The following is a 12,264-nucleotide window of genomic DNA, read 5'->3' as shown; positions in this document are numbered from 1 at the left end:
TTCTGTTTTTTAATGTAGGTGTTCATTACTATAAATTTTTCTCTTAGCACCACTTTTGCTGATTACTGTATGTTTTGGCATGCTGCATTTCCATTTTTGTTTGCCTCAAGGTAGCTTTAACCTTCCCTTTTGATTTCTCCTTGACCCACTGGTTATTCAGGAGTATGTTGTTTAACTCCATGTATTTGTGAATTTTCTAAAATTTCTCCTATTTTTGATTTATAATTTCACACTATACTGGTAAAAAAAAAAGATACTTGATATGATTTCAGTCTTCTTACATTTGTTAAGACTTGTCTTGTGGTCTCACAAATGGTCTATACTGAAGAATGTTCCATGAGCACTTGTAAAGAATGAGCATTCTATGGCTGTTGGGTAGAATCTGTATTACTGTGACATCGATGTGATCTAACGTGTGGTTCAAATGCAATGTTCCCTTATTAATTTTGTCTGGATGACCTGTCTGCTATTGAAAGTGGGGCATTGAAGTTGCTTATTAATTTGTGTTGTCATCTTCCTCTCTCCAGATTTATTAATATTTGCTTTATGTATTTACTCCAATATTGGGTACACAAATATTTACAATTATGGTATCTTTTTGATTTATCAGTCCCTTTATCATTGTAAAATAATCGTTTTGCTTTACAATTTTTTTACTTAAAATCTATTTTACTGATAAAAGTATAGGTATCCTTACTTTCTTTTAGTTTTTATTTGCATGGAATATCTTTTCACTTTCAATCTATGTGATCTTTAAAGCTGAAATGACTAGGTACTGTAAAATTGGACCTTGATTATTTATTCTTTTTGCCACTGTATGTCTTTTGTAATTTAAAAATTATTGGTGTATTTGAGAAAGAAAGAATGCTTCCCTTATGCTGTTTCATATCCCAAATACCTGCATTGGCTCTGAGCTGGGCTGGGCTGGGCTCCAAAGCTGAGAACCCAGAACTGAATCCAGGTCTCCCAAGTGGTGGTAGGAGCCCAATCACTTGAGCTATCAGTAGTGATTCTCAGGGTCTGCATGAGTCAGCAGCTAGAGCCTGGCACTGAACCCAGGCATTTAAATATGTATTTCTTTTGACTGTAGAATTTAATTTTTTTTTTTTTTAATTTTTTGACAGGCAGAGTGGACAGTGAGAGAGAGAGACAGAGAGAAAGGTCTTCCTTTTTGCAGTTGGTTCACCCTCCAATGGCCGCCGCGGCTGGCGCGCTGCGGCCAGCGCACCGCCCTGATCCGATGGCAGGAGCCAGGTGCTTCTTCTGGTCTCCCATGGGGTGCAGGGCCCAAGGACTTGGGCCATCCTCCACTGCACTCCCAGGCCACAGCAGAAAGCTGGCCTGGAAGAGGGGCAACTGGGACAGAATCCGGTGCCCTGACCGGGACTAGAACCCGGTGTGCCGGCGCCGCAAGGCGGAGGATTAGCCTATTGAGCCGCGGCGCCGGCCTTGACTGTAGAATTTAAAACATTTACATGCAAGGTAATTATTGATAAAGACTACTGCCATTTTATTAATTATTCTCTGGTTGTTTGGTAGACTCTTTATTCCTTTCTTCCTCTCTTGTTTTCTGCCTAGGTTACTTTCTCAAAGGATTTGCTTTGATTCCTTTTAGTCTATCATAATTTTTGATTTGTGGTTACCATGAGGCTTACAAAAAACATAACAGGTATTTTGAGCTGATTACAATTTAATCCTGATCTCAAAATAACTGCAGCTTTTATTTTCCTCTTACATTTTATGCTTTCTGACATCATGATTTATTTCTTTTTGTATCGTATATGTCAAAGTTTTTAAATATTATTTTTCATATTTTGTGTCTGAGCCTCAGTATTAAAGATACGTGAGATCCACGCCACCTTTACAGTGTTTAGTCTTCTGAATTAGACCCTATTCACTTTTTCCTGTGAGTGTTACACTGTTATATGTTTTCTCAGTACAGCCCTTTTCTCTTGGCCTGAAGTACCTCAACATTTCCTGTAAAACAGGTCTGGTGACAGGGAACTCCTCCAGCTTTTGTCTGGAAATCTTTATCTGTCTGTTTCTTAAGGACAGCTTTGCTGAGTAAGGTATTCGTGGTTGGCAGTTGTTTTCCTTTGGCACTTTGGTTATCCCACTCCTTCCTGGCCTGTGACTGACTGTCCCTGCTGGGCAGATTTGAAATTATATGTGATTTGCTCCTTTCCTCTTGCTGCTGAGAATCCTAGGTGTCTTTGATCTTTATCACTTATGTCATGGGTGGTCTTATTTGGATTGAACTTGACTGGAGACTGACTCTCCTGTACCTGGACATTTATGTCTTTCTCCAGGTTTGGACACTTTTTTTTCTATTTTTAAAAAAATTTTTTAAAGATTTATTTTATTTTGAAAGACAGTTACAGAGAGAGGTGGAGCCAGAGAGAGAGGTCCTCCATTCTGCTGGTTCACTCAAATAACGGCAATGGCTGGAGCTGTGCCTATCCGAAGCCAGGAGACAGGAGCCTCCTCCAGGTCTCCCATGCGGGTGCAGGGGCCCAAGGACTTGGGCCATCCTCCACTGCCTTCCCAGGCCATAGCAGAGAGCTGGATCCGAAGTGGAGCAGCCAGGACACGAACCAGTGTCCATATGGGATGCCAGTGCTGCAGGCTGGGGCTTTAACCAGCTGTGCCACAGCGCTGGCCCCTTTTCTGTTTTTTAAACCAATCTTCTTTCTCTGCTCCTTTTTGGTTTCTACATTATTTCAAACCAGGTGAACAATTCCATCAGACATGAAAAAAAGCAAGGAAGTGTTCAATAGTGAAGGCCCCAGGGCCTGGTTCGTGGGTGTGAGGGGGTAAGGGGCCCACAGTGGGGTCCTAAAGAGGCAGCAGTAGTTACTAGGTTAGTGCTACATTTGGGCTAATAGAGCCGGGGCCCAGTGCTGGTGGGCATGGCCTTCCGTGACCTTGGCAGTTGTCAGAAACAGCCCTGGGAACCCAGCTCTGTGGCAGGCAGAGCAGGGGTGCCCCTCGCACAGGGAGTGCCCAGCAGAGGGTCAGGGGTAAACCAGCAGGCGCACTCCAGGCACAGAGTCACTATGGGTTAGTGCTGGTCAGGATTGGACAGTTTCAAGTAATTTTCATTTTTTTCTGAAGATTTATTTATTTGAAAGGTTACACACAGAGAGAAGGAGAAGCAAAGAGAGAGAGATCTTCATCCACTGGTTCTCTCCCCAATTGGCCAGAACGGCCAGAGCTGTGCTGATCTGTACCCAGGAGACTGGAGCCTCCTCCAGGTCTCCCATGCGGGTCTAGGGGCCCAAGGACTTGGGCCATCCTCCACTGCTTTCCCAGGCCAGAGCAGAGAGCTGGATTGGAGGTGGAGCAGCCGGGATATGAACTGGCGCCCATATGGGATGCTGGCACTGCAGGTGGCGGCTTTACCCACTACCATAGCGCCAGCCCCCTCGAGTAATTTTTCTTTAAAAAGTTTTGTTTGCAGCTTTTGCTCTCACTTTTTGAAAAGGCTTCTAGAATGAGCAGGTGGACTGCGGTCTCCAGGAACGGTGGTGTCTTAGGCTTCCTGTGCTTTTTCCTTTGGGGCCTCTGAGCAGTGGCGACAGGACAATCCCTGTCACATTTGGCCTTGGGCTGGGTCAGAGGCAGCTGTTGGGAGGCCTCAGGGGTCCAGGCTGGAGAACTGGGTGCTGCTCCGGACATAGGCCTGGGGGGAGTCCGCATGTGACCTTCTTTATCACAGAACAAAACAACTGACCGAGAAAGATGCCCAGGGAGCACAGATGCACGTGAAGCCGGTCCTGTGGCCCCCCGGGGCACCTTGCACAGGGCCAAGCTTCCAATAAGGCGGCCTGGGGCAGAACAGAGAGGGCAAAAGCGCCTAGGAGAGCGTGAGCTTGTCCCCGAGGAGCAGTCCCGGTCGCCCATTGTGCCAGACCCACCTCCCCCTCAGAAGAGTCCACCGTCCTTCCGGTTGTTCATGATTGTGACGTCACGGACGTCACTGACGTCAATGAGGCATTCCACACGAACCGCTTGTTCCCGGCGTCAGTGGGGGGGCTTCCGTGCGTGTAGATCTCCTTGGCGATCTTTGCGGACGTTCAGGTTCAGGCCGTCCTCGGGTGTAGCCGGCTGCCCCGTCGCACTTGCTGGCCCCTGTGTCCTCGGAAGGTGGACGGCCAGCGGGCTGTGTGCGGTCCTCTCACACAGCTGCTGCTGCAGGAGGAGGAGGCTGGACGGGGCCGGGAGCCGTTTGTAGCGGGTGCTGTGCAACGGCTCCATGCTCTCAGGCTGGCCTCAGCTAGCCCCGAGTCCTCTGGCCCTCCAGGCTACGCAAGAGAGGAGGGCTGTGAGGCCCTCGGAGCAGTGGACCCGCTTCTAATGCTCCCACCACAAGCGTCTTGAAGTGCAGGGCCTGGAAGGTGAAGTGTGCATCTGCCGTGCCTGTGGTCCTCATGCTGGGCGGAAGCACACCACTCGGCGGCCCGCGCGGCAGGTGGTTCAGGTGGGCGGTGGTCAGCCCGGAGCCTCCGGATGCCGCGGGACAGGTCTGGTGGGAGAGGCCCGCTCCTCGGCAGTGCCTGACAGTGCCAACAGCTGCCTGGCCTCGTCCCGGGAGGGGCCCCACGGCCATCGTCTGCAGGTGTCCGAGGGCTGGACAGTGGCCACGGTGGACTGGACGGTGTTGCTGTAGGCCACTGCCCAGGGCGGCTGCCATTCCTCCTCATGGGGCTCTTCTGTGACTCCTCAGCACCTAGCAACAGCAACTTCCCCTCCCGCCATGCCTTCTCCTTGTCCTCCCCATAAGTTCCTGTGGATCAGGTGGGAGCATTCACAGCCCAGCCCAGCCCCAACATGGCCATGGCCTGCCCAGGCCCACCTGACCCACCTGACTACTCCCCCCAGCTCTCAGCGCAAGCCTCTGTGCGCCTTGATGCCAGTGAACCACACATTTGCTATCCCACGAATCCTCCAACTTTTCTTCCTACTTTTTTGTTGTCTGATTGTGTTTTCAAATAAAGTGTCTTCTTTCTGCTCTTGATACCCTCAATTGCACTTTTCATTGCCTTTGTTGTATTTCTCAGTGTCATTTTTAAAAGAATTTATTTATTTATTTGAAAGTCAGAGTTACAGAAAGAGAGAGAGATCTTCCATCTGCTGGCTCATGCCCCAGGTGGCTGCAACGGCCAGGGCTGAACCAGGCTGAAGCCAGGAGCCAAGAGCTTCCTCGGGGTGGCAGGAGCCCAAACGCTTGGGCTATCTTCTGCTGCTTTTCCCAGGCCACTATCAGAGGAGTTTGATCAGAGGTGGAGAAGCCAGGACATGAACCGGTGCCTGGATAACAGGCCAGCGTCACAGGCGGCAGCTTAACACATTTCACCACAACACCGACCCCCCAGTGTCAGAATTTTTTATAGTTTCAATCTTGCTGCTAACTTTATTTTAGTCATTTATTGTTTTCCTGATTTCACTGAATTGTTTCTCTGTATTTTCTTCAAGTTTGCAGAGCTTCCTGAAAACCGTTATTTCGATTTCTTTGGCGAGCAGTTCATATACCTCTATTTTGGGGGTGTCAGTTGAGGGTACAATCAACCCTGCTGCCATGTTGCTGGCAGTGTGCAAGGTGTGGATGCTTGTGAAGCACGGGGCAGCCGAGAGTGGGAACCCAGGCGTTAGCAGTGTTGGAATGGTTGCCAGCTTGGGGCCTGTTTGTCTAGCTGAGCCAGGCCTTTGATGCAGGCCCAGGTAACGATGTCTTGGCTCTGGGATTCTGAACAAGATCCCTGCTGAGCCCTGGGGAGGCCCAGTGCAGTCTGGAGATGAGAGTGCTTGGAACACAGCTGTGGCTCTGGGGCAGGAAACACAGGAGGTTGGGAGATTTGGTCATTCCTTTATTGAAGTGGCTCTATAGGGGTCACTTCTTGGAAGGGAAAGAAGTGTGCACTGGTATCTCCTCTGGGTTTCTCTAGGGGAGATAGCTGTTGATGATCTCAGTGGCAGGGCCAGTACTATGGCATAACGGGATAAGCCACAGCCTGCTGAGCTGGCATAGCATTTGAGTGCTGGTTGGAGTCTTGGCTGCTCCACTTCCAATCCAGCTCCTTGCTAATGCACCTGGGAAAGCAGCGGAAGATGGCCCAAGTGCCTGGGCACCTGCATCCACATGGGAGGCCTGGAAAAAGCTCCTGGCTCCTGGTTTTGGATTGGTTCTGCTCTGGCTGTTGTGGCCATCTGGGGAGTGAACCAATGGATGGAAGATTTCTTTCTCTCCGTCTCTCTCTCTCTCTCTCTCTGTAACTCTGCCTTTCAAGTAGATGAAATAAATCTAACAACAACAGCAAAAAAGATTCTGTCAGTGGCAAGGTATGTTGGTATTCTCTATAGAGCTGACCACTTGGTACCACCATGGTTCCTGCTACATTGCTGGTAGCAACGTTGATGGCTCCCACCTCTCTTTTCCCACTTGTCTCCTGACATCTTAGGTATGCTCATCTTACCAGTGGTCCTTCCTATGTGGCTATGAACTTCTGCACCAGGTATCTGAGTCTGTGGTCCACCTTGTGTCTTTTAGGAGCAGTACTGACTGCTTTCCTCATTCCAGTCCTGGGATGGACAAGACAGAGACAAGAGCTTTGCTTCCATCCTTCCTGTGGTCCTCACATAAATTAGAAGGGATGTTCGTAGTCATTTTCACATCAAGTCTGCTCTTGTCTCACTGGTTCAAGGAAGGAACCTGGGCAGTGGGCTGGCAGTTGTTCCTCTAGGGTCAAGACACCCACCACACTGGCTAGAGGGTTGGGGAAGGGAAAGTAGAATCTTCCTATCATTTTGAAGATATTTGTTCAAGAAGCAGAGATCCAGAGACAGAGTTCCCTGGCCTGCAATGGCTGAGAGCTGGGATCTCAATCCAGGTCTCCCATGTGGGTGGCAGGAACCCAATCACTGGACCTGCCACCTGCTGCCTTCCAGGATCGGCAATGGGAGGAAGCTGAAATTGGGAGCCAGAGATGAATATCCAATTCCTGCACTCCAAAATGGGATGTAGGTACCTTAGGTAGCTAGGCCAAATGCAGGCCTTAAAGATGGCTTTTTCTTGATTGTGTGTTTGCTTGGTTTCTGTGAAATTTTATTTGATTCAACAGTTCTGTTTTGTGGTTTTTGGTTTTGTTTTTTTTATGTTTCTGTGGGAAAACAAGAGCTTGGAGCTTCCTAGTCCACCACTCCCCCCACCCCACCCCACTCTCCTATTTGGCCCCACTCTCTTATTGGGCCCCATCTTTCCATCACCTGATCTTGCAGCTGATGCACCGTTCCTTCTGTCACACCCACTAACCCTGGAACGGTGTGGGAGGGCACTGCATAAGGCGTGACTATCAGGAGGTGGGGCTCTGTGGGGGTTATTTTAGAGGCTGCTTTATCACACAACAGTACCAGAAATTTCCCCCTGAAAGGTCTTGGTTGATGGCAGAGAATTTTTTTTTTTGACAGGCAGAGTTAGACAGTGAGAAAGGTCTTTCTTTCGTTGGTTCACCCCCCAAATGGTTGCTATGGCCGGCGCGCTCCAAATGGTTGCTATGGCCGGCGCGCTGCGCCGATCGGAAGCCAGGAGCCAGGTGCTTCTCCTGGTCTCCCATGCGGGTGCAGGGCCCAAGGACTTGGGCCATCCTCCCCTGCCTTCCCGGGCCACAGCAGAGAGCTGGCCTGGAAGAGGAGCAACCGGGACAGAATCTGGCGCCCCAACCGGGACTAGAACCCAGGGGTGCTGGCACCGCAGGCGGAGGGTTAGCCAAATGAGCTGCGGCGCCGGCCAATGGCAGAGAATCTTATCCATTAAAGCTAGAGTTGGAGAACTTAGAGGGCTGGGATTTAGCTCCGAGAACAATGGTTACTGTGCTGGATTTAGAGCAATGAGTGAGACACAGCTTCTGCCCTTGGGGAGCTCACAGACACCAGAACAGATCATTTCAAAGTGTGGCTGTGTTCAAGACAAGAGGTTGACATGGGGTGGGGGTGCGGGGGGAGGTCACGGGAACCCCGGGGGGGGGGGCAACTCATCTCAACCTCAGGGGGGGGACTGCTCCCGTGCAAGAAGACACCTGACCAGAGCTTTGAAAGATCTGAGCTGGGGTAAGGGTAGGGGTGGCGGTGGGGAGCTGTGATTGCGCTAGGAAGCCTTCTAGGCAGAAGGAGCTGTGAGAGGGTGGGTTGGGAGCCAGTTAGAGATGCAGGATCATACTTACCAGTCAACAGTCCATACAGTGAAGTTCAAAAGTAAAAACTACAAAATGGATCATTCATGTTTTTTTTTTATTTATTTTTATTTTTATTTTTTTATTTTTTGACAGGCAGAGTGGACAGCGAGAGAGAGACAGAGAGAAAGGTCTTCCTTTTGCCGTTGGTTCACCCTCCAATGGCCGCCGCGGTTGGCGCGCTGCGGCCGGCGCACCGCGCTGATCCGATGGCAGGAGCCAGGGGCTTCTCCTGGTCTCCCATGGGGTGCAGGGCCCAAGCACTTGGGCCATCCTCCACTGCACTCCCTGGCCACAGCAGAGAGCTGGCCTGGAAGAGGGGCAACCGGGACAGGATCGGTGCCCCGACCGGGACTAGAACCCGGTGTGCCGGCGCCGCTAGGCGGAGGATTAGCCTATTGAGCCGCGGCGCCGGCTCATTCATGTTTTTGATCAAAGCATGCACAGGGTGCTGTGGGGAATCCTCAGAGCCCCAGGAGGAGGCGGGGGAGTCTCGTGGCAGAGCTCACTGGGCTAACTAAAGAGAGAGAGAGAGAGAGAATCTTCCATCTGCTCACTCTCCTACCAAATGGCCACAAGAGCTGGGACTAGGCCCAAGTCGGGAGCTGGGAAGTTCATTGGGGTCTCTCACATGGGTGGCAGGGGCCCAGGTATTTGGGCCATTATCCGCTGCTTTCCCAGGCGCAGTAAGCAAGAAGCTGGACTGGGCGCTGAGCAGCTGGAACTTGAACTGGTGCACTGATACAGGGTGCCGGTGTCACCAGGCAGCATCCCGCTGTGCCACAACACTGGCCCAAAATATTTTAAATTTAAAAATAGAAATTTCTCCTTATCATAGCAACTCGTGTTCATTATGGAAAGCTGGAAAATGCCTAGAGAACAAAATGAAGGAAAATCCCTCAATCTCAGTACCTGATAGAACTGTTTGTTGCTATTTCAGCGACTGTTTCCCAAATATATATACTTAAGAAACCAGCAATTCATATTTTTTAAAATCTATTTGACAGGTAGAGATATAGACAGTTAGAGAGACAGAGAGAAAGGTCTTCCTTTTCTGTTGGTTCACCCCCCAAATGGCTGCCACGGCCAGCATGCTACACTGATCCGAAGCCAGGAGCCAGGTGCTTCTCCTGGTCTCCCATGCGGGTGCAGGGCCCAAGCACCTGGGCCATCCTCCACTGCCTTCCTGAGCCACAGCAGAGAGCTGGACTAGAAGAGGAGCAACTGGGACAGAAACTGGCGTCCCAACCGGGACCAGAACATGGGGTGCCGGCACCGCAGGTAGAGGATTAACCAAGTGAGCCCTGGCACTGGCCCTCCAGCAATTTGTATTTTGAAATTCATATATTGTTTAAGGGTTTATTTGAAAGTCAGAGTTACAGATAGAGAGGGAGACACACACACACACACACACAGATCTCCCTTCCCCTTGTTCATTTCTTAGATGGCCAGTAGCTTCTTTTGGGTCTCCCATGTGGGTGGCCAGGGCCCAAACACTTGGGCCATCTTCTGCTGTTTTCCCCAGGTCATTAGCAGGGAACTGGACCAGAAGTGGCACAGTAGGGACACGAACTGGCGCCCATATTGGATCCTGGCATTGCAGGCCATGGCTTTACCTGCTATACTACAATTTCCAGCCCCATGAAATTCATGTTTTATAACCTATCTCATTCTTAATTGAACACCTGATTGACATGTAAATTTGAAAAACTTAGTTAAATATTCACATAATTTTCTTGGTTTTAGAATATACATATTTTAAATCCTTTTGTTTTGTGTTGCCAGATTACTTTTTGAAAAGTGGCCTGTCAGTGGTGCTGTTGGTGTTTTGTAATACTCATCCTTCCTGTTATTTTTAACAAGTCACGTCTGTCTAGTACTAACGGGAGACTGTGAGAGCCCTCCAGTGGCCAAACTAATTTCTGCACAAAATACTATCTTCAGCGGAATTAAAATCTAGTTCCTAAATCTAAATGGCAGAGAGAGGTGACTAGATAGTTCTAATCTTAGCAGTTAAAAATGCCCTGATTAGAGAAGAGATGTTATTCTCTTTCCTTTCAAATTCTTTATGTGCTGCTGGATTTTGATATATTTTGAAGTTCACTGCTGTGTAATATAAAGGTTAAGAGTCTATTCCCAATCAGGTTTACAACCAAGTGCATTATTATTTTTGATGTGGAAGCTAATAATTACTGAATATTCATTATGTTTTGGATGCTCCTCCAAGCATTTTACATACAGCAGCACATGAAATTCTCACCACCATCACAAAGTGAGTGCTATTGCTAATGCCATTTTACTGGCAGGAAATAGAATATTAGCTCTTAAACATGATTATTTAACAAAAAAGGCTAAATAACGCCATCAGTAAGAGATGGAGTCAGGATCCCAGCCCAGTACCTTTAACACCCTGTTCTAACGTTTTTCTAGACCTTGGAGTTCAAGAATGTTCCCACTCAGGTAACTTAACAAAACAGAACTTTTATTTATGTAAGAAGCAAAAAGCAAAAACAATAGGCATGGTGGAGAGATAAGCATCTCTTCTAGACATTTTTTCTAAAGGAACACTCTATTGTTGATAATTCAATGTATGCTTTTAAAATTATGTATTAACTGAATGATGAGAGGACACCTAATTGATTTAATCATTTTATAATTCATGTTTTCAGTAAAAGTTAAGGTTTGACATGTTATTTCCATGTTTTAGGCAGCAAAGTGGAAACATGTGCTCTTAGTTTCTGAGCTTGGGGGCTGGTGCTGTGGTGTAGTAGGCCAAGCCTCTGCCTGTGGTGCTCGCATCCTATTTGGGCACTGGTTCTAGTCCAGGCTGCTCCACTTCTGATCCAGCTCCCTGCTAATAGCTTGGGAAAACAGAAGATGGCCCAAGTGCTTGGGCCCCTGCACCCATGTGGGAGACCTGGAAGAAGTTCCTGGCTCCTGGCTTTGGATAGGCCCAGTTCTGGCCATTGTGGCTGTTTGGGAAGTAAACCAGTGGATGGAAGACTTTTTTCTTTGTCTGCCTCTGTCTGTAACTCTACCTCTCAAGTAGATAAATAAAATCTTAGGAAAAAAAAAATCATAATTTCTGAGATAAAGAATTTTAGCTTTAAAAATTAAAAAAAAAATTTAGCTTTATATTTAGGTTATTTCTTAGTTTTCCTTGTGGTACTGACATACTCGAGGCAGGTGTTTGGTCTAGCAGTTAAGTTGCTGGTTGGGATGCCTGCATTCTGTTTTGGAGTGCTGGGTTTGATGTCTGGCCCTGGCTCCTGGTTCCAGATTCCTGCTAATGTCGACCTTGGGAGGCAGTGGTGAAGGTTCAAATAGTTGGCTCCCTGCCATTCATATGGGAAAGCTGGATGGAGTTCCTGGCTCCCAGCTTTGGCTACCAGCCATTGCCGACATTTGGGGAGTGAACCAATGGAAGAGAACTCTCTGCTGGCCTTTCTCTCTCTCTCTCAGCCTCTCAAATAAATACATTACAAATTTACATATTTTATTACTATTACAGTTTTAGAAAATGTGATCTCCAGTTTGGGCTACAGCTGAGATGTAGTCTTCAGGAAGTATCATCTTACAGGTTGAACTAGACATGCTGTCATCCAGTGTGTTCTGAGACCTCTGGTAGAGAACCAGATGAATAGAATTGAATGTCCAAAGACAGAAAACACTAAGAGGACTCAAAACTCCAGGTATTTCATTGTTTTCACTACATTCACTACATGCAATGCTCTGAAGGAATGGTATCAGGGCTGTGTGGGGAAGGTAAGAAGTGGGATTCTGAAAAGGCAATTTTTTCCCGGTAGCTGTTTTTTGGAGCTCCAGATGGAAGTCACTGTGACGGCGCTGCTCTTCTCTAGTGGAGCTATGCCGCTTGAGGTAATCAGATTTTCTGCAGGGGAACTGGGAGGTACAACCCCTCCTATTGGAGAAGGCTGCACTTTACAAGGAGCAGGAAGTGGATTCCTGTGGCCACAAAGGACTATGCCCCGCCTCTAGCCAACTCCCTTGACCGCTTCTAATTCCTGCATCCGATTTC

The sequence above is a fragment of the Lepus europaeus genome, chromosome 2, assembly GCF_033115175.1.
Source record: "Lepus europaeus isolate LE1 chromosome 2, mLepTim1.pri, whole genome shotgun sequence".
NCBI lineage: Eukaryota > Metazoa > Chordata > Mammalia > Lagomorpha > Leporidae > Lepus > Lepus europaeus.
The sequence above is the reverse complement of the archived record's forward strand: the minus strand, read 5'-3'. Positions refer to the sequence as shown.